At 35.8% G+C, this 26,922-nt stretch overlaps 1 long non-coding RNA gene across 1 annotated transcript in view; it reads left to right on the top strand.

The window, feature by feature from the left end:
- The window catches only part of LOC149748475 (uncharacterized), a 210,882-nt gene that overhangs the window by 47,972 nt on the left and 135,988 nt on the right, over positions 1 to 26,922 (top strand). The window lies entirely within an intron of this gene.

The following is a 26,922-nucleotide window of genomic DNA, read 5'->3' as shown; positions in this document are numbered from 1 at the left end:
ACAGATATTTACTTGCTAAGATACAGTAGCAGAGGAACTGTGACACTCATTGTTCTCCCCAAAATTTCACTTTAAATATATTTCGGGGGCTTCCCTGGTGGCGCAGTGGTTGAGAGTCCACCTGATGATGCAGGGAACACGGGTTCGTGCCCCGGTCCGGGAAGATCCCACATGCCGTGGAGTGGCTAGGCCCGTGAGCCATGGCCACTGAGCCTGCGCATCCAGAGCCTGTGCTCCGCAACGGGAGAGGCCAAAACAGTGAGAGGCCCACGTACCACAAAAAAAAAAAAATAATAATAATAATAATAAAAATAAATATATTTTAGAGGTGGTGGTGGTGGAAAATAAATGTTTAACTTAGACAGTGAAATATTTTCCTGTATATCATCTTCCACCCAGTAAATTTGTAACACGTTAGCCGAAGCTTCCTTAACGGAGTGCGGTTTGGGGAAGATGATAGTTTGATAGAAAAAACATCCTGTATCTTACACAAAATTGATATTTTCTTCTTATTGATTACTAATATTTTTCTCAATGTACAGTAAATCAGTCCCTTAAATCCTGTAATCTATATTAAATTTTTTCCTGAGGAAATTATACTTTACATAACCATTTTAATGTGTTCCTTCACATCTTTGAAAGTGTATATCAGATTTCACTTTCCAGTTCTGTAGTTCCCCACTATCTGATAGCTATTTTTTTTCCAGCATCACACCATATTATTCTAATCTAGAAAGTTTGAAAGAAACGCATTTATAAATAGAACTTTCTTGAAAATGTTTGCAATTTTTAGTACAAGTACTTTTGAAATTTACAGGTAAAAACATCTGTAGACACGTCTTTCCCATTCTTGGAGGACAAAGCCTAGCACACTTTCAGCAATTTGTTTGACTTTCACTGCCTATTTTTTCCAAGCAGTCAATTTCTCTTCTTCTGCAGAGTCTGTGAATAGGACTACATTGTCAATTGAGAGGTGGCACAGATTTCCCTGGTTAGCTGCCCCCTTGCCCTTTTTCCAGTGCTGTCACCAGAGAGAAATGACTCTAGGCCTCAGTAAAGAAAACACTTTCTGTCAAGTTGTTCCATCCACGTAGGAAGAGGACAGTAAGTGTCCATATGCAAACCTCCACTCGACTTCCTTCTACCTAATAGAGTTTGTGCTTTGTGTGACTGCACAAACCATTCTAGAACTCACAGAAGTATTTGAAAGAGAATGAACTTTCAGGGGCCAAAAGGATGGCCATTGGCTTCTATATGTGAAATTTGTTGGGCAGATGAAGATCATCTTTGGTACTCTGATGTTAATTATTTCAAATTATGTTTGTGGAACTTTGTTTTTTCTTTTCCTTGTCTCCATTTTGTGCATGCCTAAATGTCCAGGCAATATCAAAGTATATCCTAATGAAAGAAGAGCAATAGTTACTTAGTAGAGAGGGGTAAGAAGTAATACAGAAACATCAATTTAAAAGAAAAGTCCTAGGGCCCATTTTGCTCAAAGCTAAGCCTGTGTGAGTCTTTCTCTGTCATTTATCTCTCTCACAGAGGCTTACCTGTCTGTGAACAGGCACTGAGCATCCTTAATGTAAACACAAGGTATTGTGTGACCTTCCCTGGTGGGTTTTTATTTTATATATCATTATAAATGAGCAATAAAATATATTGCTATCTAAAACGCTAAGAATAGTGAATTTTCAATGGGGCACTTGCAAAAGAAGATGGCATCAATTCTCCAAACAATTCCACCTATAAAATCTGTTAGTAAGGACAGCCTTGATAATAGAAGTACATCAGAGGTTCTTGCTACTCAGGATTGTTGTTGAGTTGGTATTTTTGGTAGAGTCTCATGGTTTGTGTTTCACGTCAGTGTTTTAGTTTTTGTTCCTCGATAGTACACAAGAGAAATGTATGTGTCTAAGGATTATACCCTTGCTTCAGATTAGATCTCAATTTTCCACTGCTAGTATTGAAATTTCTGGGCTTTCTCTGATGGTCTAAGATGAGTACTTCATGCTTCTTAAATGTATATAAAGCATCTGCAATATATTTCTCTAATATTGTGGTCTTTTATTGAACCTATCACTATTAGAAAATACATAGCATGTTATAATTATATAATAACTAACATTTTTGATCCCGTGGTGTTTGGCTTTGAGTTTTAGGAGATCATAAAATGCTTTGAGACAGGAGTAGATTTTCTTGTTTGTCATTAAGGTTTGATGGTTATTGACAAAGCAAACTTTATATTGTAAATTCTCTTGAAAGTGACAAACAACAAAATTTAGGTTTATAAATTCAGAGTAATCAACTCTCATCTTAAAGCAACAGCACTATTGACTAGCTAACAAATATGCTAAAACACCCTCACAAAATCCCATTTTCATTATTCCTCCTGGAAATCGCTTGGGTGATATTCATTCGCCCGATTTAAGAGTTTACTTACATGATTTCTGAGTCAAATGATTTTTATTTTGTTAAAAGTATTATGAACAGAGTGGTAAAAGTCATCTAGGGCCTATAATGGTAAACGTAGATATCAAATAATATTGTTTTACTGGAAAAAAAACTATATAGAATAGCTGTGGACCCAAGAATCTCATTTTTATGTACATAAAGAAAGTCTAAAAATTTCTCACCATTTTACTATAGGAGGCATGGTAACTTACACATGTGTTTATGTTAACTGGATCTACTTTTAGGAGAAATTAAAAATCAACCCATTTATCCACTTTAAATGCTAACAATGCTCTCATTGGACATCGTTATTATAGTACACCTGAATCCTACTGATACAGTATAAACCTATATGTCCTTGATAAGTGTTTCATATTCAGTCTTCTATACTTCTTGAAAATATAAAAGTGGCTACACATAAGACAAATCAAAGTATCCATTACTTCAGGAATATTCTTAAAGCAATGGTTCCATGTATGTGGGTCAATCTACTGAGTTTAAATTTTGATTTCACCTATTATTAGGTGTGTCATATTGGAAAATTCACATGACTTCTTAAAATATCAGCTTCTTAATCTATAAAATTAGGTAAATCTAGTACTTAATTCCTGCATTATTGTAAAGGTTAAATATGGTAGAGTATATAACATTATTAGAACAAATCTAGGTACATGGAGAACACACAATAAGTAATAATTTCTGAGCTTGTTCAGGCATTGGCTATGCTTTTCTTTCCAGGATCAAGACAATTACCAAATAGGACTCAAAGCTCTGTTATTTTTTAGAGCTAAGAAAAATTCTAGTAGAGATTTGCTGAAAAGATAGTGTCAGAAGCTCATTTTACCATTTTGGTATCATTCTTTGGCACAGGGAAGTTGATTCTTTCCTCACATGCACCTAACATACCTTGTTTGCCTTTTGAAAATTTATGCTGCTATTAAACATCAAAAATTATATCACATGGAAATGTCTTTCTGGGAGGGTGTGCTGTTACTGTTGAATCATCTTTCTGTGGTATCATTAGGTACAAAAGCTTTGAAGTAAGACCTAAATCCAAAATTCTCACAGATGTTGCATGAAAACAGACTTCAAAAAGGATCTCTGTGCTCTTTCACAGGCAGGTAAACATCTGTGAGAGAGAAAAAAGAAAGCAGGAGAGACAGAGAGAAACTCACTTAAAGGCTTAACTTTGAACAAAACAGGCCTTAGGCCTTTGCTTTCAAATCGATGTCTCTATTTATATGACTTCCTGCCCCTCTACTAGGTAACAATTGAAGTCTCACCTTGTGAACTAATTTACATTGACCTCTTCCTTAGCCCTCAATAGTTCTTTTTAAAGTGAGGTTTGTTTTCCCTAATGAGGATCAGCTGTGAGCAGGGGTGGCCAAAATAAATTACCTTTAACAAGCTGTGCCTCTGCTTAGGCTGAAGTTTGGAGAAGAGGAGAGGCCAAGAATAAATACATAAAAGATCTTGAGCCTGCCGGTTAACATTGAAGATCCTATAAATGCAATGTATTTAGACTCACCACATTTTTCTTTATTAAGGAATTATTATATTCCAAACACTACAGCTACAAAATGGGGATAAACAAAGCCATGAAAAGAATGACCATCTTTGATAGCTCTTGGGCCATAAATTAAACTTTCTCTATTTTTAATAAGTGTACAAAATTTAGATCAAGGTTCATTTTATTAAACTTATTTGTTTTTCTTTGTCTTTTCATTTTATCAACTAGTGGCTTAGAAGTACTCATGCCATCACAAAATGAAGAACAAGAAAACAAAACTACAAATTAGAAAGGGTCAATCTATCAGGATTATAGCTTGATCTCTCAAAGCCTAGAGCTTACTAAAACCTCAAAATAATGTCATCAAACAATGTTATAACTGGAGATAAACAGCCCAGTTTTCTTTAAGTTTTCAAGTCTCTTGTCTTCTATTATTAGTTTGTCATATGATTTATTTTTCAAAAAACAAGGATCTATCAAATTGTGCCACTAAATCTCTTCTCTACTTTGGTCTTCATTTATGCTTTAAGGCAAAACAGTCTATGTGATGCTCAGCTTTATGGAATGTAGATTCTTTGCTCTTCATGTATAAGCCAAGCTTCCCTCACCTCCAAGCATTCTGGAACTGACTGATGGCAAGCCTACCTCAAAAAGTCTTTTCTTATCCTCAGTAAGAATATAACAATAAATAGGAAGAAATGATGATGCTACTGAAGCCTGTGAGCACAGCTGCTCATTTCATCAGTTCTGCTGTTACCTCTGGCTCAGAGGTTCCATTTTCTCTGCTTCTATGGGATGTGTCAGGACTGCTCTGACAGCAAGCTCCATAGGCACATGGCATAAAGCTTCTTGCTTTTAAAGCCGGCTTTTACTGGCTCACCAGTTGAGTGTAGTAGCAGTTCTAATGATAACTGGGGAGCTAGTAGAATAATCCAAAAAGTGCTGCCCTCAAATTCTGAGTTAATGAAAAGAAAACGAACTTAGAGTAAACACATCATACTCTGAAGATAAAAGAAAACATATTCTTCTAGTTAACACTAATTATACGAATATTATTATTATCGTATTCTTTTTTCTTAAAAGCTCATGAGCTTTGGGTCAGAAAAATGTGGGTGGAAGTCCTGACTTTATAACCTATGAGCATTATGACTAGAGAAATTAGAATAATCCTGTAATGTCCTTGAAATTCTTGAACTCAGCTACAAATCACTTGGTATAATCATATGCTGATTAAGATTTTGTGATGTTTAAATAACATAATATGTATTCATGATTAGGATTATGAGAGACACAGATGTAATCACTCGGCATGGATTTTTTTTGTCTTTAAAAACAAAAAAACATTAAAACTCTTTCTCTCTGCCAGGTTAAATATACCTACCTTAAAAGCAGGGCGTTCCCTGACTTCTTTCTCTATGTCTATAGATTTTGGTGTTTTATTGGCCATAATGAATTGAATCATGGCCCCCAAAATATAGGTCCATGCCCTTATATTCAGAATGTCTGAGTTATTCCTAGTATGGCAAAAGATGTGATTAAGAATCTTGAGAGGAAAAACTTATCTTGGATTAACCAGGAGGGCCCTAAGTGCAATCACATTTATCTTTATGAGAGAGAAACAGTTTTGAGACAGACAGAAAAGGAGAAACACAAACACAGGAGGAAGAAGCTGTGTGACCCAGAGAGACTGGAGCAGTATAGCCACAAGCCAAGGAACACGTGGAGTCACCAGAAGTTGGAAGTGGCAAAAATAGATGCTCCGCTCTAGCTTTGGGAGGGAATGTAGCCCTGCCAACACGTTGATTTAGGATTTTTGGCCTCTAAAACTGTGAGACAATAAATTTCTATAGATTTAAGGCACCAGTTTCTGATGTTTTTATAGGAACCACAGGAAACTAATGCATTGCCATTTTATCACTTTGCGCATTCCAAGTGTATCTTGGCAACTTATCGATAGACTGTTATGACCTTGAAAGTGGAAATCACATCTTACTCCTCTTTGTGTAGAATTCAGTACCTCGCCCAAGTCTTTACACTTAGCAAGGTCTAGAACAAAATTCCCAAATGGATTAATAAATGCCACCATCAGTGAGAGAATTATTCTGGACCCAGTTCCTAAGTACAATGACTAAGAATACTGATTTTGTGAAAAGTCAGCAAAATTGAACAATTATCTAGATATACCTTTTGGGGAAAGGATAAAATGAAACATGCATTTTAACACTGAAAAGATTTAAAAGTCACATAGGAAATAACTGTCATTGACCTATCTAAGAGATGAACTGACAATCTAAGAAGAATTCGTAAAAGGATTTTTGTATATTGTGTTGATTGTACTTCCGGTTTTTAGTCCAAATTGTAAGGAGCCTGAAAGTTGTTACTTGCTTCCTCACAACAGGAAAGGTGATGAATAAACTGAAAAGCAGCAACTCTTTTTAGAGTCATCAGGGAGCTAAAGCCACAAGGCAAACTGCTGCCCCTAAACCTGGAGAAATAGGAGAATACAGAGAATCACAGCTTATTGGGAGCATAAACCCAGAAGTGGAACAGAATCCCATCACTGGTGCCAATCTCAGTAGGAACACAAACTGTATTGACAGAGTGCTAGAGGCTCAGTGTGCACTAGCTTGAGAGTTAAAATTTCCATGTGGCCCCAATCTTTTATACGTTTTACCTCTAGGAGTCCCATTAGATTCTTACTGTGAAGAATAGAGGAAAAATTCTCTCATACTTCTGGCAGGGGGAGGGGAAAGTCACTGTTCTGAAATATGCCCACATGTCCCTGTTCTTAACAAAGTGCACCCTCAAGGGAAACTTTTACCAGAGCCAAACAGTTTGGAATTTATCTAAGCCTAACCTCACTGGCAGAAGAGAAATACCCAACTCCAGCCCTCCAGCTCTTTGAAAGAGAAGAAAATCGTAGATGATATGTTTGAATACATGTTCAGGAAGCAGAAACACAATGAAAGAGTAATAACTGTTACAGCTGGTCAGAGAAGTTACCACCCAGAGTGACTGCTTAAGGCATCCTGGCCATCATCCAGTCAATTTGATAAAGAATCCAAGAAAGATTCAACACCAAGACCCAAGATAATTACTGAGGGATGGACTCCAACAATATTACTGAGTTAAAAACAGGAAAGCATGAAGATCAGGAGACAAGGGATGGGACATAGTGGAGGAAGTCCTAAGTTGAAGATGAGTGGAAGTTCAAGGAAGAAGACTGCTGCATGAGTGGAGAACAACCAGTTCAAAGTGAAACAGAAGAACCATCTGCAAGAAAATATTATGGTTGGGAAAAAGTCTAATTCTAGAAGGAGAATAGATCTCTGGATCATTTGGGGAAAATTTAAAAATAGTTACAGAAAACAAGACAAAGGAAGCACTGAAGTATTTTCTCCAGGAAAACACAAGAAAGACACAGGAAAGACATTCAACTGTGTGCACAACTGGGTCATGCAGTGAACACACTTTACATGTTTTTTTTCCCTATATATGTGTATTTATTTGTTAATTTTATTAACCAAAGAGAAGAAAAGAGCTATTCTTGTTTCATAGGGGTGAATTTGTTTTTTAAAAAATAATCATAAAAGTACATACTGCAGAGGTTTCAGCTTGATTGATAGTGATTTGCAGATATATCTAATCTACTGAACGATCTCAGAATTTCATAAACTTTTACTTGTGAAGAAACATTTTACATAAAACGGCCCTTTGTTAAATTTTGGCCTAGCCAGTTTTTGGTTTTTGCAGCAAAATTATTTGGTTAACGTATTAAAATACAACTATATGGTTTCTTTTTCATTTCTCTTTATCTAATCTTATTTCGTGTTCTTTTCCTTTCAGTTTTCTACCCCATTACACTTTCTTCCTTTTATAATCTCATCCCTTTTTAAAATATGGAACTGACTCTCTTCTAAATAATACACAGTGAATATGTGCATAGATGGAAATTAATTGGGAGAGTTATTACTTCTAAAAGAGGGAAAGGAAAATAGGATAACAACATAGAAATGTGCTTCCTGAACTGCCTTTTCTGTAATCTTTCTCTTCCATTATGGCACATCTATTTTTTTTTCCTCTTTACTGTGTATACCTAGATTCTGTATCATTTCAAATCCATTTTTTTCTGGCACATTATGTTCCAACATAGTGCCATTTTTTTGTTCTTAAACAGATTACTTATTTCTTATATCTTCTTGGGTCTCACTTTGTTTCTTCCTCTGATGGGGAACAAAACACTTCAAGAAATCCATCACTGTGCTCTTAGAGTGGTTTTCCTTAGGCATTGTTTGAAGTTCTCAGTTTAACATGAAAAAATAATGATTCATATAAGTTATGCACATTGTTACATAAAAATGCAAACTAAAGATGAATATAGTATATTCTATCTTCAGAATTCTCAGCTCAATCATGTAACGTTTATAAAGATATTATATATCAATCTTTCTTGTAAAATATATTGTCTAAGAAGTTCCACATCAATAATAATTTATTATTAATAACTGACAAATAAATACATACCACTATTCTTTGAGGCCTATATTATTTTTTTAATATTTATTTATTTATTTGGCTGCACTAGTTCTTAGTTGCAGCAGGAGGGCTCCTTAGTTGTGGCACGTGAACTCTTAGTTGCGGCATGCATGTGGGATCTAGTTCCCTGACCAGGGATTGAACCCAGGCCCCCTGCATTGGGAGCATGGAGTTTTATTCACTGCACCACCAGAGAAGTCCCTGAGGCCTGTATTATTACATGCAATTTACATATGAGGAAATAGAGAGTTTAGAGATATGAGTAGTTGGTCTAGATGACACAGTTCATAAATAAGAAATGGTGCTGAAATTTAAACATATAAATATTTAAACCCACACATATTTAAATCCAAATTTGGTGTATATATTAAATATTGATATTGTAAATATTGATAAATATTGGTGGTAATCTATTACATTTCATGATAATTTACATTGTATAATATTTATTTGATTTTGACCATTTTTTAGCCTCACAATAGGCTGGCTGAAAGGAAATAAAGAAGATAACTTTTCTATTAGAATAAAATTCTATTTTTTTAATCCATGATATGGAGTTGAAAACTAAAATTCAAAAGATCAATAATGTATACATAATAATGGGTAATATTGGCTTCTTAAATTGTCAAAAGTAAATATGTCAGAATAAGCCCATGTAAGATTTAATTATAGGCTCAAATAGATCCATCCCTACAAGCAGGGTAAAGCATTTTCACTGACAGACCATGGAGTCCCTGTTACTGAATTCTGCTCAATACTAAAGAAACAGTCATCAATTTGGTGACTTAAACGTTTAATTTTCTAAAGACACAAGAGTGAACACCCAGTGGAATGAGAATTGTGCACGCAATTACAATTTGTATTGTAGACAACAACCAAACACGGCAAAGTGACATAAAATAAGGTTTGCATGGACTGAGATATTTAACATGCTTTTGACTGAGAATGTCTAACAATGTAAATATATTACTTTTTCCTTGTGGACGTATACGTATAATAAAATTTAATGAAAAATCTCAATGGGTATTATGAAACTTAATTAAATAATTTAAAAATTAGTCTGGAGAGGAAGTTTAGGATCATTTACCATACTTCCCCCTTTTGTGGTCCAAGTCCCAACAATGCCTGCTCTTCTTTACTGGGATTTCCAGTCCATTCACATTTTGACTTCCTTCCATCATCTTCTCATTTCTGTTTCTATATTTTAAATCCCTTGGCTTCTGATTCCAACCTCTCTTTTCCTAGTGCTTGAGAAAGTGTTTTGCCTGTTTTTCTTTCACAGTCTCAGCCCAGTTACACTTACTTCTGGACATATTCTTTAAACTGACTTCTCCAGGCCTAGGCCAGCTGTAAGATTATAGGGAGAAAATCAAACATCCAAGTGTGTGGCTACACTTGTGAACTGTCTGCCTCCAATTGTTTGGCAAAACCAGTCTCCTTCTGCTCAGTCAACCTCACAGTCACTGGGGGAGGATCTAAGTTTTTTAATCCTTCCAGGCCTTCATTCCAAAGCCTCATTTCTCCTTTTTTTTTTTGTAAACATTTTTATTGGAGTATAATTGCTTTACAATGGTATGTTAGTTTCTGCTTTTTAAAAAAGTGAATCAGCTATACATATATATATATATATCCACATATCTCCTCCCTCTTCAGTTTTGCTCCCACACTGCCTATCCCACCCCCCTGGGTAGACACAAAGCACAGAGCTGATGTCCCTGTGCTATGCAGCTGCTTCCCACTAGCAATCTATTTTACATTTGGTAGTGTATATATGTCCATGACACACTCTCACTTCGTCCCAGCTTACCACTTCACCCTCCCTGTGTCCTCAAGTCCATTCTCTATGTCTGCATCTTTATTTCTGTCCTGCCCTTAGGTTCTTCAGAAACAATTTTTTTTTTTAGATTCCATATATACGTTTTAGTATATGGTATTTGTTTTTTTCTGTCTGACTTACTTCACTTTGTATGACAGTCTCTAAGTCCATCTACCTCACTACAAATAACTCAATTTCGTTTCCTTTTATGGCTGAGTAATATTCCATTGTTTATATGTGCCACATCTTCCTTAACCATTCATCTGTCAATGGACACTTAGGTCACTTCCATGTCCTTGCTATTGTAAATAGAGCTGCAATGAATATTGTGGTACATGAATTTTTTGAATTATGGTTTTCTCAGGGTATATACCCAGGAGTGGGATTGCCTGGTCATATGGTAGTTCTATTTTTACTTTTTTAAGTCGCCTCCATATTGTTCCCCATAGTGGCTGTATCAATTTACATTCCCACCAAGAGTGCAAGAGGGTTCCCTTTTTTCCACATCCCCTCCAGCATTTATTGTTTGTAGATTTTTTGATGATGGCCATTCTGACCAGTGTGAGGTGATACTTCATTGTAGTTTTCATACTTCATTGTAGCATTTCTCTAATGATTAGTGATGTTGAGCATCCTTTAATGTGTTTGTTGGCAATCTGTATATCATCTTTGGAGAAATGTCTATCTAGGTCTTCTACCCAGTTTGGACTGGGTTGTTTGATTTCTTGATATTGAGCTACATGAGCTACTTGTACATTTTGGAGATTACTCCTTTGTCAGTTGCTTCATTTCCAAATATTTTCTCATATTCTGAGGGTTGTCTTTTCATCTTGTTTATGATTTCCTTTGCTGTACAAAGCCTTTTAAGTTTCATTAGGTCCCATTTGTTTATTTTTGTTTTTATTTCCATTTCTCCTCGAGGTGGGTCAAAAAGGATTTTGCTGTGATTTATGTCATAGAGTGTTCAGTCTATGTTTTCCTCTAAGAGTTTTTACAGTGTCTGGCCTTGCATTTAGGTCTTTAATCCATTTTGAGTTTATTTTTGTGTATGGTATTAGGGAGTGTTCTAATTTCATTCTTTTACATGTACCTGTCCAGTGTTCCCAGCACCATTTATCAAAGAGGCTGTCTTTTCTCCATTGTATATTCTTGCCTCCTTTATCAAAAATAAGGTGAACATATGTGCGTGGGTTTATCTCTGGGCTTTCTATCCTGTTCCATTGATCTTGATTTCTGTTTTTGTGCCAGTACCATACTGTCTTGATTACTGTAGTCTGAAGACTACAGTACTATAGTCTGAAGACAGGGAACGTGATTCCTGCAGCTTCCTTTTTCTTTCTGAAGATTGCTTTGGCTATTTGGGGTGTTTTGTGTTTCCATGCAAATTGTGAAATTTTTTGTTCTACTTCTGTGAAAAATGACATTGGTGGTTTGATAAGGATTGCATTGAATCTGTAGAGTACTATGGGTAGTATAGTTATTTTCACAGTGTTGATTCTTCCAATCCAAGAACATGGTATATCTCTCCATCTGTTTGTATCATCTTTAATTTCTTTCATCAGTGTCTTATACTTTTTTTTTTCTTGTGGTATGTGGGCCTCTCTGTTGTGGCCTGTCCCATTGCGGAGCACAGGCTCCGGACGCGCAGGCTCACCGACCATGGCTCATGGGCCTAGCCACTCCGTGGCATGTGGGATCTTTCCAGGCCGGGGCACGAACCCGTGTCCCCTGCATCGGCAGGCGGACTCTCAACCACTGTGCCACCAGGGCAGCCCTCTTATAGCCTTTTGTGTACAGGTCTTTTGTCTCCTTACATAGGGTTATTCCTAGGTATTTTATTCTTTTTGTTGCAGTGGTAAATGGGAGTGTTTCCTTAATTTCTTTTTCAGATATTTCATCATTAATGTATAGGAATGCAAGGGATTTCTGTGCATTAATTTTGTATCCTGCTACTTTACCAAATTCATTGATTAGCTCTAGTAGTTTTCTGGTAGCATCTTTAGGATTCTCTATGTATAGTATAATGTCATCTGCAAACAGTGACAGTTTTACTGCTTCTTCTCCAAATTGGATTCCTTTTATTTCTTTTTCTTCTCTGATTGCTCTAGCTAAAACTTCCAAAACTATATTGAATAATAGTGTTGAGAATGGGCAAACTTGTCTTGTTCCTGATCTTCATGGAAATAGTTTGTTTTTCACCTTTGAGCATGATGTTGGCTGTGGGTTTGTCATATATGGCCTTTATTATGTTGAGGTAAGTTCCCTCTATGCCTACTTTCTGGAGGGTTTTTATCATAAATGGATGTTGAATTTTGTCGAAAGCTTTTTCTGCATCTATTGAGATGATCATATGGTTTTTATTCTTCAATTTGTTAATATGGTTTATCACACTGATTTGAGTATATTGAAGAATTCTTGCATTCCTGGGCTAAACCCCACTTGCTTATGGTGTATGATCCTTTTAATATGCTGTTGGATTCTGGTTGCTACTATTGTGTTGAGGATTTTTGCATCTATATTTATCAGTGTTATTGGCCTGTAGTTTTCTTTTTTAGTGAAATCTTTGTCTGGTTTTGGTATTAGGGTGATGGTGGCCTTGTAGAATGAGTTTGTGAGTGTTACTCCCTCTGCTATACTTTGGAGCAGTTTGAGAAGAATAGGTGTTAGGTTTTCTCTAAATGTTTGATAGAATTTGCCTGTGAAGCCAGCTGGTACTGGGCTGTTGTTTGTTGGAAGATTTTTAATCACAGTTTCAATTTCACTGCTTGAGATTGGTCTGTTTATATTTTCTGTATCTTCCGGGTTCAGTTTCAGAAGGTTGTGCTTTTCTAAGAATTTGTCCATTTCTTCCAGGTTTTCCATTTTATTGGCATATAGTTGCTTATAGTAATCTCTCATGATCCTTTGTATTTCTGCAGTGTCAGTTGTTACTTTACCTTTTTCATTTCTAATTCCTTTGATTTGAGTATTCTCCCTTTTTTCCTTGATGACTCTGGCTAATCGTTTATCAAATTTGTATATCTTCTCAAAAAAACAGCTTTTAGTTTTATTGATCTTGGCTATCATTTCCTTCATTTCTTTTTCATTTATTTCTGTTCTGATCTTTATGATTTCTTTCCTTCTGCTAACTTTGGGGTTTTTGTTCTTCCTTCTCTAATTGCTTTAGGTGTAAGGTTAGGTTGTTTATTCGAGTTGTTTCTTGTTTCTTGAGGTAGGATTGTATTGCTATAAACTTCCCTCTTAGAACTGCTTCTGCTGCATCCCATAAGTTTTGGGTCACTGTGTTTTCATTGTCATTTATTTCTAAGTATTTTTTGATTTCCTCTTTGGTTTCTTCAGTGATCTCTTGGTTATTTAGTAGTGTATTGTTTAGCCTCCCTGTGTTTGTATATTTTACAGTTTTTTTTCCTGTAATTCTTATGTAGTCTCATAGCATTGTAGTCGGAAAAGATACTTGATACAATTTCAATTTTCTTAAAATATATCAAGGCTTGATTTGTAACCCAAGATATGATGTATCCTGGAGCATGTTCCATGAGCACTTGAGAAGAAAGTGTATTCTGTTGTTTTTGGATGGAATGTCCTATAAATATCAATTAAGTCCATTTTGTTTAATGTATTTAAATATTAATTAAGTCCATCTTATTTAATATATCATTGAAAGCATGTGTTTCCTTATATATTTTTATTTTGGATGATCTGTCCATTGGTGAAAGTGGAGTGTTAAAGTCCCCTACTATGATTGTGTTACTGTCGATTTCTCCTTTTATGGCTGTTAACATTTGCCTTATGTATTGAGGTGCTGCTATGTTGGGTGCATAAATAGTTACAATTGTTATATCATCTTCTTGGATTGACCCCTTGATAGTTTTATTTTAAAGTCTATTTTGTCTGATATGAGAATTGCTACTCCAGCTTTCTTTTGATTTCCATTTGCATGGAATATCTTTTTCCATCCCCTCACTTTCAGTCTGTATGTGTCCCTAGGTCTGAAGTGGGTCTCTTGTAGACAGCATATATATGGGTCTTGTTTTTGTATCCATTCAGCCAGTCTATGTCTTTTGGTCGAAGCATTTAATCCATTTACATTTAAGGTAGTTATTGATATGTATGTTCCTATTACCAGTTTCTTACTTGTTTTGGGTTTGTTATTGTAAGTCTTTTCCTTCTCTTGTGTTTCCTGCCTAGAGAAGTTCCTTTATCATTTGTTGTAAAGCTGGTTTGGTGGTACTGAATTCTCTTAGTTTTGCTTGTCTGTAAAGGTTTTAATTTCTCTGTTGAATCTGAATGAGATCTTTGCTGGCTAGAGTAATCTTGGTTGTAGGTTTTTCCCTTTCATTACTTAAAATATGTCCTGCCACTCCCTTCTGGCTTGCAGAGTTTCTGCTGAAGGATCAGATGTTAACCTTATGGGTATTCCCTTGTATGTCATTTGTTATTTTTCCCATGCTGCTTTTAATATTTTTTCTTTGTATTTACTTTTTGATAGTTTGATTAATATGTGTCTTGGCATGTTTCTCCTTGGATTTATCCTGTATGGGACTCTCTGTGCTTCCTGGACTTGATTGACTAATTCCTTTCCCATATTAGGGAAAGTTTCAACTATAATCTCTTCAAATATTTTCTCAGTCCCTTTCTTTTTCTCTTCCTCTTCTGGGACCTCTACAATTCAAATGTTGGTGTGTTTAATGTTGTCCCAGAGGTCTCTGAGACTGTCATCAATTATTTTCATTCTTTTTTCTTTATTCTGCTCTGCAGTAGTTATTTCCATTATTTTATCTTCCAGGTCGCTTATCCGTTCTTCTGCCTCAGTTATTCTACTATTGCTTCCTTCTAGAGAATTTTTAATTTCATTTTTTGTGTTGTTCATCATTGTTTGTTTGCTCTTTAGTTTTTCTAGGTCCTTGTTAAACGTTTCTTGTATTTTCGCCATTCTTTTTCCAAGATTTTGGATCATCTTTACTCTCATTACTCTGAATTCTTTTACAGGTAGACTATTTCCTCTTCATTTGTTCGGTCTCGTGGGTTTTTACCTTGCTCCTTCATTTGCTGTGTGTTTCTCCGTCTTCTTATTTTGCTTAACTTACTGTGTTTGGGGTCTCCTTTTCACAGGCTGCAGGTTTCTAGTTCCCATTGTTTTTGGTGTCTGCTCCCAGTACCTAAGGATGGTTCAGTGGGTTGTGTAGGCTTCCTGGTGGAAGGGACTGGTGTCTGTATTCTGGTGGATGAGGCTGGATCTTGTGTTTCTGGTGGGTGGGACTGCATCCAGTGGTGTGTTTTGGTGTTTCTGTGACCTTATTATGATTTTAGGCAGCCTTTCTGCTAATGGGCGGGGTTGTGTTCCTGTCTTGCTGGCTGTTTGTCATAGGGTGTCCAGAACTGTAGCCTGCTGATGATTGAGTGGAGCTGGGTCTTAGCATTGAGATGGTGATCTGTGGGAGAGCTTTCACTCTTTGATATTATGTGGAGGCGGGAGGTCTCTGGTGGACCAGTGTCCTGAACTCGGCTGTCTCAACTCAGAGGCACAGGCCTGATACCTGGTAATAGCACAAAGACCCTGTAAGCCACACAGCCCAGAAAATAAGGGAGAAAGAAAGAGAGAAAGAGAGAAAGAAAGCAGGAAAGAAGGAAAGAAGGAAAGAAAGAAAGAAAGAAAGGAACAAAGGAGGAAAGGAAGAAAGAATGAAAGAAAGAAAGAGAAAAGGAAGGATGGAATGATGGAAGGAAGGAAAGAAGGAAATAAAGTTATTAAAATAAAAATTAAAATAATTAAAAAGTAATTTAAAAAGAAAAAGAAAAAGAAGAAAGCAGAGAGCAACCAAATGAAAACACATATGCACCAATGATAAGAATTGCTAAAAACTATACTATAAAAAAAGGAAAAGAAAAAAACGGACAGGCAAAACTCCAGGATAAATGGTAAAAGCAAAGCTGTACGGACAAAATCACAGAAAGAAGCATACACATGCACCATCACAAAAAGAGAAAAAGATAAAAAATATATATCTATATTTAAAAAAAAGGAAGAGAGCAACCAACTCAATAAACAAATATACCAATGATAATAAACTCTAAATACTAAACTGAGATAAACATAAGACTAGAAACATATTAGATGCAGAAAGCAAACCCCAGGTCTACAGTTCGTCCAAAGCCCACATCCTATTTTGGGATGATTCCTTGTCTATTCAGGTATTCCAGAGATGCTGGGTACATCAAGTTGACTGTGGAGATTTAATCTGCTGCTCCTGAGGTTGCTGGGAGAGATTTCCCTTTCTCTTCTTTGTTCTCACAGCTCCTGGGGTTGAGCTTTGGATTTGGCCCTGCCTCTGCGTTTAGGTTGCCTGAGGGCGTCTGTTCTTCACTTAGACAGGATGGGGTTAAAGCAGCAGCTGATTAGGGGGCTCTGGCTCACTCAGGCGAGGGGGGGGGGAGGCAGGGGTACGGAATGCAGGGCGAGCCTGCAGCGGCAGAAGCCGGCATAACGTTGCAACAGCCTGAGGTGCACCGTTTGTTCTCCCAGGGTAGTTGTCCCTGGATCACGGGCCCCTGGCAGTGGCGGGCTGCACAGGCTCCCGGGAGGGAAGGTGTGGATAGTGACCTGTACTTGCAGACAGACTTCCTGGTGGCTGCAGCAGCAGCCTTAGCGTTTCATGCACCTCTCTGGTGTCTGCGCTGATAACCGCACCTCATGCCTGTCTCCGGAGCTCGTTTAGGCGGTGCTCTGAATCCCGTCTCCTCACGCATCCTGAAACAGTGGTCTCTTGCCTCTTTGGCAGGTCCAGACTTTTTCCCGGACTCTGTCCCAGCTAGCTGTGTGGCAATAGTCCCCTTCAGGCTGTGTTCACGCAGCCAACCCCAGTCCTTTCCTTGGGATCTGACCTCCAAAGCCCAAGCCTCAGCTCCCAGCCCCCGCCCGTCCCGGCGGGTGAGCAGACAAGCTACTCGGGCTGGTGAGTGCTAGTTGGCACCGATCCTCTGTGTGGGAATCTCTCCGCTTTGCCCTCCTCACCCCTGTTGCTCTGCTCTCCTCCATGGCTCCAAAGCTTCCCCCCACGACCCCCCCCCACCCGTCTCCACCAGTGAAGGGGCTTCCTAGTGTGTGGAAACGTTTCCTCCTTCACAGCTCCCTCCCACTGGTGCAGGTCCCATCCCTATTCTTTTGTCTCTTTCTTTTTTTTTTTCTCTTTTGCCCTACTCAGGCACGTGGGGAGTTTCTTGCCTTTTGGGAGGTCTGAGGTCTTCTGCCAGCGTTCAGTAGGTGTTCTGTAGGAGTTGTTCCACATGTAGATGTATTTCTGATGTATTTGAACTGCTAAAAAATCTAACTACTATATAACATGCACACCTCCTTTTTTATTGAAATATAGTTGATATACTTTATTATATTAGCTTTAGATGTACAGTGCAATGATCCAATATTTTTATGGATTATACTCCTTTTAATGTTATCATAAAATATTGGCTATTTTCCCTGTGCTATAAAATATATTCTTGTATCTTATTTATTTTATACTTAATAGTTTGTACCTCTTAATCTCCTACCCTATCTTGTCCCCTCCAACCTTTCCTCTGCCCACTGGTAACCACTAATTTATTCTCTATACCTGTAAATTTATTTCTGTTTGTTTATACTCGTTCATTGGTTTCATTTTGTAGATTCTACATACAAGTGATAACAGCATTTGTCTTTCTCTGATGTCTTAATTCACTAAGCATAATACCCTCCAAGTCCATCCATGTTGTTGCAAACAGCAAAATTTATTTATGGCTGCTATTCCATTGTGTGTGTGTGTGTGTGTGTGTGTGTGTGTGTGTGTGTCTATCACTTCCTATTTATCCAATCATCTGTTAATGGACACTTAAGTTGCTTCCATATCTTGGCTATTGTAAATAATGCTGCTGTGAACATTAGGGTGAATGTAACTTTTCAAATTAGTGTTTTTGTTATCTTTGGGTATATACCTAGGAGTGGAATTGCTGAGTCACATGGTAGTTCTACTGTTATTGTTTCGAGGAAACTCCAAACTGTTTTCATAGTGGCTGTTCCAATTTACATGCCCACCAAAAGGGTACAAGGGTACCCTTTTCTCCACATCCTCACGAATATTTGCTATTTCTAGACTTTTTGATGATAGCCATTCTGACAGGTGTGAGGTCATATCTTGTGGTTTACAATTGCATTTCTCTGCTGATTAGCAATGTTGAGCATCTTTTCATGTACCTGCTGCCATCTGTATGTAGTCTTTGGAAAAATATCTATTCTGCCCATTTCTTAGTTGGCTTTTTTTTTGTTGTTATTGACTTGTGTGTAGTATTTATATATTTTTGATATTAACTCGTTATCAGTCACATTATTTGCAAATATTTTCTCCTATTCAGTAGTTTGTATTTTTGTTTTGTTGATGTTTTCCTATGCTTTTAAGTTTAATTAGTTCCCAATTGATTATTTTACGTTAGTTCCTTTGTTCCGTAAGACAGATTCAGAAACGTATTGCTACAATTTATGTCAAAAGTGTTCTGCCTATGTTTTCTTCTAGGAGGTTTATGGTGTCTGGTCTTAGATTTACGGTTTTAATCCATTTTGAGTTTATTTTTGTACATTTTTGTACATTGTGTGAAAAAATATTCTAATTTCTTTCTTTTCCATGTAGCTGTCTGGTTTTCCCAGCACCACTTATTGAAGAGACTGTCTTTCCCCATTGTATATTTTTGCCTCCTTTGTCATAAATTAACTGACCAGAAGTGCGTGGGTTTATTTCTTGGCTCTCTATTCTATTCCATTGATTTACTTGCCTATTTTTGTGCTAGTACCATGCTGTTTTGATTACTGTAGCTTTTTAATATAGTCTGAAGTCAGGGAGCATGGCCACTTGAGCTTTGTACATTTTTCTCAAAATTCGTTTGGCGATTTGGGGTCTTTTGTGGTTCCATATATGTTTTAGGATTATTTGGTCTAGTTTGGTGAAAAATGTCATGGGTATTTTGATAGGGATAGCGTTAAATCTGTAGATTGTGTTGGGTGATATGGACATTTTAACAATATTAATTCATGCAGTCCATGAACAAGGCATCTCTTTCCATTTCTTTACATCATCTGTCATTTCCTTTATCAGTGTTTATTAGTTTACAGAGTATAGGTCTTTTCTCTCCTTGGTTAAGTTTATTCCCATGTATTTTATTTTTTTGATGTGATTTTAAATGAGCTTGTTTTCTTGCTGTATCCTCCTGATTGTTCATTATTAATGTATGGAAAAGCAAAAGATTCTTATATATTAATCTTGTATTCTGTAACTTTACTGAATTCATTTATTACTTCTAATAGTTTTTGAGTAGAGACTTTATGGTTTTCTATATACAGTATCATGTCATCTGCAATTAGTGAGTTTTACTTCTTTCCTTCTAATATGGATGCTTTTTATTTATTTTTCTTTTTTGATTGCTGTGGCTAGGACTTCCAATACTATATTAAATAGAAGTGTCAAGAGTGGGCATCCTTGTCTTACTCCTGATTTTAGAAAAACACTTTCAGCTTTTCCCCATTGAGTATGATATTAGCTGTGTGTTTGTCATAAATGGCCTTTATTCTGTTGAGATATGTTTCGTCTATAGCAACTTTGATGAGAGTTTTTATCATGGGTGGGTGGGAGGTAGGGCTGGAGATGAATGGGCTAGACCCAGAGCCAGATGTGAGCCTGGGTTTCTCCTATGCTTAGTGGCCATCAGTCACCTATCAGGGATGGGTACAGGTCCCAAGTTGCTGGAGCAGAAGCCCTGAGGGTCAGGTCCAAGGTGGCTCCATTCCCTCAAAGTGTGTGCTTTCCCTGGCAACAGCACCTTTGCCCCAGAAGCAGCAATGAAGCAAGAGGAGCTGGAGTGGGTGCCTGGTGCAAGCCCAGGCACATACTAGGCTAGTTCCAGCTCACCATTCAGAGCTCCAGATAGCTCCCAATCCACCATCTCTGTGAGTGTCACCAATGGCTGCCTTTGCCCTTTCAGATGCAGTGCCATGTCCAAGGAGGCTCTGTGCTCCCAAGTGGGCACTCCTCCATAATGGCAGCATTTGCCCTAGTGGGGAGCTGTGCTGGAGCTAAAGGGGGCAGAGCTGGCACTCAGCATGGACAGAGCACATGCTGGGATGATCCTGGCACATCAGTGAAACTTCCAGACAGTTTCAGTCTGTTTCATCTACCTTGTTGCTGGGAATAAGTAGTAAGTAAGCATTTGCATGTTCTTCACAAGTGAAGTCTTGGTTTCTTACAGCCTTCCTATAAGTCCCACTGGCTTTAAACCAGCTAAGGGGACTCATCTTTCTGGAGTCAGACCCTAGGGCTGGGGTACACATGTGGTTGGAATCCCTCGCTCCTCAGAAAAGTTATCCAAGCTTCTGATACACTGCACCCCTTCTGTGTCCTATCCTAGGGGCACAAGTCCTGATGTGATTGCTTCTTTTCCTACCTGACTCCATGTAGATCTTTCTCTACAGCCTTGGTTGTAGAGATTCTTTCTGCCATTCTCCAGTTTATTTTCAGTGAGAGTTGCCCTACATGTATTGTATTTTTGATGTGTTAATAGGGGGAGGCAAGCTCTACATCCTTCTATGCTGCCATCATGACCTGCTTTTTTTTTTTTTTTTTTTGGTATTAATAAGGGTTACTAGGGGATGGACAGATCTTCTGCTGTTTTCCTATTTTAGCAGTCCAACCAAGTGTAAGTGCTGAGAAGAAGGAAATATGATATTACATCCATCATCAGTCCTCACAGGGGTGCTAGTAAAATTCTGATGAGTCTACTCCATGGACTGATTGATTATCTCCAAAATTTCCTACTTCAAATATTCATGTATTAATATTGCTGTCATTTGAATAATTCTAATTACTTTTCACTAGGCAACACTAATATCTCTATCATTATCAAAATTAACCATTGTTTTGGTATCTTTATTTGTATGATTAATCACTTAAGAGATTCAGACATTTAATAATCAAATAACTAATTTGTGTTGAGTACTTTCATTTATTTCCATTTATGGAAGAAGAAATTGAACAACTGGTGTATCATGTACATTTCTAAATTCCATTCTCATACTTGTTTAATCTGAAAATTGAATCTAGGCTCCCTGAATTCATGGTTAACATGCTTTATCTACTACTTTCCAGTATCAATAGAAATTTGCTCCATTTAAAAAATCTTCTATTTCTAAAATCAGTAGGAATTTGGATTGGAATCTATCAGTAACTATAAAAAATCATGTGACACTTGGAAGACCTACAATAGAATTCTTTATTTTTCATTAAAATGTTTCATTTTATAGAATATAGTATAATATTTAAAGCTAAAATATTATTTTTTTCTAGGTAGTTCCATTACCTGGAAATGTCACTTTTTAAACATTTAAATGATGATTTAGAAAGAAATCAAGACTCATCAAATATCATATTTACCTGTGCTTTTAAGACAATGGATCAACTTTAATTTTCTTTTTTTAAATTTTTATTTATTTATTTTTAACTATTTATTTATTTTTGGCTGCATTGGGTCTCTGTTGCTGCATGCAGCTTTCTCTAGTTGCAGTGAGCAGGGCTACTCTTCATTGCAGTGTGTGGGCTTCTCACTGTGGTGGCTTCTCTTGTTGCAGAGCACAGGCTCTAGGTGCACGGGCTTCAGTAGTTGTGGTACATGGGCTCAGTAGTTGTGGCTCATGGGCTGTAGAGCACAGGCTCAGTAGTTGTGGCACATGGGCTTAGTTGCTCCAAGGTATATGAGATCTTCCCAGACCAGGGATCGAACCCATGTCCCCTGCATTGGCAGGCAGATTTTTAACCACTGTGCCACCAGGGAAGTCCAACTTTAAAATTCTTATACCGACTTTAACATCTGCAAATTTTCTTTGTACAAATTTCACCTTTGTAAAACATATGATCAAAACATAAAAGTATCAAATTTTATTAAAATATAATTAATTCAACCAATTAAATTTTAGCACATTTTAAAATTCTCAAGAATTTTCTAATTTTTATTAGTTTTACATTTTTATTATAACATTTTAAATGTATTTTGTATTTTTAATGCAATTTTCAATTCAATAATGATTAAAATATAGCTCCTCTCCTCTGGGAGCTCTCTATATAATTGGAGAGTCAGACAGATAAATGGATAAGAAAACAGTGTGTTATTTGCAATGCAGAATAATTATGGAAGGTGCAACAGTAATATTAAGAAAAAAGAGGCTAATTATTGGTATTGGATAAAAGTCAGAAAGCCCTTTGTGGTGGAGACATCTAACGTGAATTTAGAACATGATTACAGTTTACCATGAGAACAAAAATATAGAATTAATTATCTAGGAGTAAGTAGATTCACATAAAAGAGGGAAAATGCCCATGTCCGTAATGCAGACACAAAATGCATGATATACAATATGAGCACTTATAAGTCTCTAAACAAAAATTATTAATAGTGACAGCACTTTGACAATTTTCAGTGTTAAGAATATTATTCTCTGTCAATAGTATTTTTTTAAATAGAAAGATAGAACAAAACATTTGAATATGTTTAAAGAGATATCATTCTGATTACTAACTCTAAAGATAAATGTAACAGATTTATAATAAAAGCAACTTGAAGCCCAGAGTGGCTTCCTGTCAACAATATTTATTCTTTAAGGAATGCATGGAAATGATAATGGATTAAAAAAAAGAAAAAAAAACTTAAAAAGTACAAAAATATAGGGAAGTCTCTTTGCTTTGCATCTGACTGTGGACACATTCAAAGAAACACTGGCACAGACAAGAATAGTGAATTAAAAAAAAACAAACAAACACCCTGAATTGAAAGAAACATTCTATTCTATTCAAAGAACTTAATTCTCAGATATTATTAAAGACATAAAATAAGAAAATATTTTTTTCTCTGATAAGATTAACAAAAATTAAAACAAGACAAAACCTAGTTTTGGTTCAGGCTCTTCCAAATATTTGCGTTGAGAATTTAAATTGGTACAATACTTTTGGAACACATACCCTTTCCCTATTAATTCTGTTTTTGGAAATTTACTTTGAATACATTGTCTCACATATGTGTTTTTATATTCAACATTAAACAATGTATAACTGATATCATGCAGACAAAACAGGTTACTATTATGAGAGAGAGTGAATTGAAGAACCTCTGTACAATCTACTGGTGTCAGGATTTCACAAGAGTTTTTGTGCTTTTTTTTCAACATTTTAACTCTCACATGCAATTTGCATAATTTACCTGTATAAATTAATAAATTAAATCTTAAATGTAGCTCTCCCTCGGATTCACAAGACAAAATTCATGAATCATATCCAAAACCATGAAGAGTTCTGCAGACAATACTCTGTTTTGCACATCCTGACTCTATGGAGTCCCTTTAATATTTATTAATATCAAAGATTATTAGTGGTCTGGAGAATGCACTTTGTGAAATACTGAGCTATATCACAAGCCTTATGTAGACATTTATTTTAAGTAAAACTTAAGGACCCCTTTCAGGAATTCATCATCCCAAACAAAATAATATACATTGGTAGAGAAGAAGTCTCTTCTTTTTCTTTAATAAACAATCCTAACTTGGTCAAATACATAAACACATACGTGGAGATTCTTGAATCTCCAAAGTAAATCTATAGATGTAGTGCAAGAAGGGCAGTATGGGACACAATTACTGTGCTCACCTCATCCTAGGACTAATGAAGCATGAGAGAAATAGTTGTGCACACACATCAATTTGTCATCTTTACATAGCTGCATTGGAATTTTCCTATCTGACACTCTCAAGGTTGGATGAAAAATCACATATATCAACAACATTGAGTACAGAATATCCATAATTGGAGGTCAACATGTGATTAAAGTTAAAGCCAGATTGGGTTCACATCACAGACCATAAATGACAGGTTCAGAAGTATAATGTTATACATTATTTATTTGTGTTTATCAAATTATTATAATAACATTCTAATAAAATTTATAAAATTCATTGATCTGTATTTTCTAGATATTTTACATGGATGTGTATGACTTTGATAATAATGAAAAAAGAAAAAAGAAAAGATGTACTCATTTTAGAAATATTTTCCTCAAAAATAATTTTAAAATATGTTAGAATTTAAAATCCTCATGCTACACTGATGTCACACGCATAAGAATGATTTTCATCTTAACAAAACATGTCAAATGTCTGTTTTCTGTGCCAAGATCTTTACCCTGTGGTGCCTTTGTTTTATGGAGCCATGTCTTTCAAAATATCTGTACCTGTGTCTCTTGACTTTATCATAATGCTTGCATATAAGTAATGATCAATTATCACTTTAAAAACAATGGATATAAGAAGCAAATTATTGTTCCAGTGATTGCCAGTTACACCAACTTTGTGTAATATACTGTGGTACACACATGTTATGAGGTACTGTGATGGTTAATTTAATGTATCAACTTGAATGGTCTAAGGGATGTCCAGATAGCTGGTAAAACATTATTTCTGGGTGTGTCTATGAAGAAGTCTCATGAAGAAATAAACATTTAAATCAGTAGATTGAATAAGGAAAATCTGCCTTACCAATGTGGTGGTGGATGGGGACATCATCCAATCCATTGAGGGCCCAAATAGAACTAAAAGGCAGAGAAGGGGCAATTCTCACTCTCTTAAGATGCAACATCCATTTTTCTGCCCTTGGACATCAGAACTCCTGGTTTTCATGCCTTTTGACTTTGACTGAACTATACCACCAACTTTCCTAGATCTCCAACTTGCAAACCCCATGTAGTCAGATATCTCAACCCCCCAAATTACATGAGCCAATTCCCATAATAAATCTCCTCTTATATATCAATATATCCTGTTTCTCTGGAGAACTCTGATGAATACAGATGTCATCCACAAACATCATTCTCTCTAAAAAAACCTAATCTTAATACATATGTATATTTTGTCTATTTCCTGAAGACTGTACAAGCATTGCAACTAATGAATTCCACTTATTAGTATTTAGTACAAGAATCAAATACACAAAATCTATTATAGTTCATTTTAGCTTGAACTCACTGCTTTGGAGGAGGAAATACATGAAATGAAAATGCTAAAATATTTTGAATGAGTAGAATTAGAATACAGTTCTAGATTTCTCATTAAGTCCATGTTGGGAAAAAATACCGAAGTTTTAAGCAAATATTGCAAATTAAAATATTTGATTTCATATTCTATAATAGCTACTGGTTATATTTTCTAAAAGTACTGTTTGTGTATACTTTGTGAATCTGATGCTACGTAATGTACTGAAGAAAGGAGAGGTATTGTATCAAAATGCTTTAAGAAGCCTGGAACTAAGTATATTTTCAAAGTGTTCATGTGAAGAAAGTAACTAAAACTGTAATGTATTTTCATAAAATGTTTTAAATACTTTGCTCAGGAAAATCTTACTGAACTGAAGAGAATAATAATTGAATTATAATTGCATGCCTTTATAAACCAAGATACATTTACTGGCTATGTGTAAATATTAGAATAAAACATTAGGTTGAGTTTTTTCTTAAACTTTACGGAATATTTTCAGTTCTCTAAATAGAAAACTAGTTACCAGATATATCTTATATAGAGTGTGGAAACATATTTTCAATTTTGAAGTATAAATGAGTAATTTACATGAATTAATAAGGAAAAAATGTAGCTAGAGAGGAAGGCCAACTTGTAAAGCTACCAATTCAATTCTACCAAGTTTTGTTTTATTTAGACTCCATTGTTATTCTCCCATTCTTTAGTTTTGTTAAGGTTTTTCCAAATTTCAAGATTATTCCCACTGACTAATCTTATTAGGAAGTTTTATTTTGCTTTTACTACTGATTTCTCTGCTCCTTGCCTGATGGTAGTATTATTTATTAATGCAATTGTTGTTATAATTAAATTTTTAAAGGTATAGAAAGTTAATAGTACTTTGGATATTCAAAGTCAATAAATGTTTTAAAAGTTTATATATTTCATATATATTTCAGTTGTTTTCATAAAATGTATAACACATTACTGATAATCAAGGAATTCCCCTATCCCAATCATTTTCTTAACTTCCATAGGCAACCATTTATATGCCTTGGACTTGAGTCTTTTTCATCTCTTGTTCTATCCCTATCTATCTATCTATCTATCTACCTACCTACCTATCCTCCCTATTATCTATCTCTATGTCTATAACTGTATCTTATATACATATATTTATCTGTATATGAATTTTTGTATCATCTATCTGTATCTCTGTATATATAATCTATATATTTAAATGTCTATCTACAAAACCAGTGCAGATTTATATAGTCATATATAAGTGTTTGCTCTTCTGATGAATATTCAATTCATCTTCAGATGGTGCTATTGTATTATGTTTCAAATTTACTTTAAAAAAATTCTTAGATTAAATGTTCATATCTTTTTATCATTCTGGTCTCTCTTATGTATTTTTTAAAATCATTTGTTAATTTTTATCTGCAGTTTATCAGTTATATTGACATACATACTTTAAAATAATTACTGGATGACAATGTTTTACTGTTTTATGTATTTTCTATCATATATTTAAACATGTAGTGTATG

The sequence above is a fragment of the Delphinapterus leucas genome, chromosome 9 (genome assembly GCF_059928025.1).
Source record: "Delphinapterus leucas isolate spDelLeu-1000000601 "Yukka" chromosome 9, BTC_Dleu_Yukka2, whole genome shotgun sequence".
NCBI lineage: Eukaryota > Metazoa > Chordata > Mammalia > Artiodactyla > Monodontidae > Delphinapterus > Delphinapterus leucas.
Note: the sequence above shows the minus strand (reverse complement) of the source record. Positions and strands in the feature narration are given on the sequence as shown.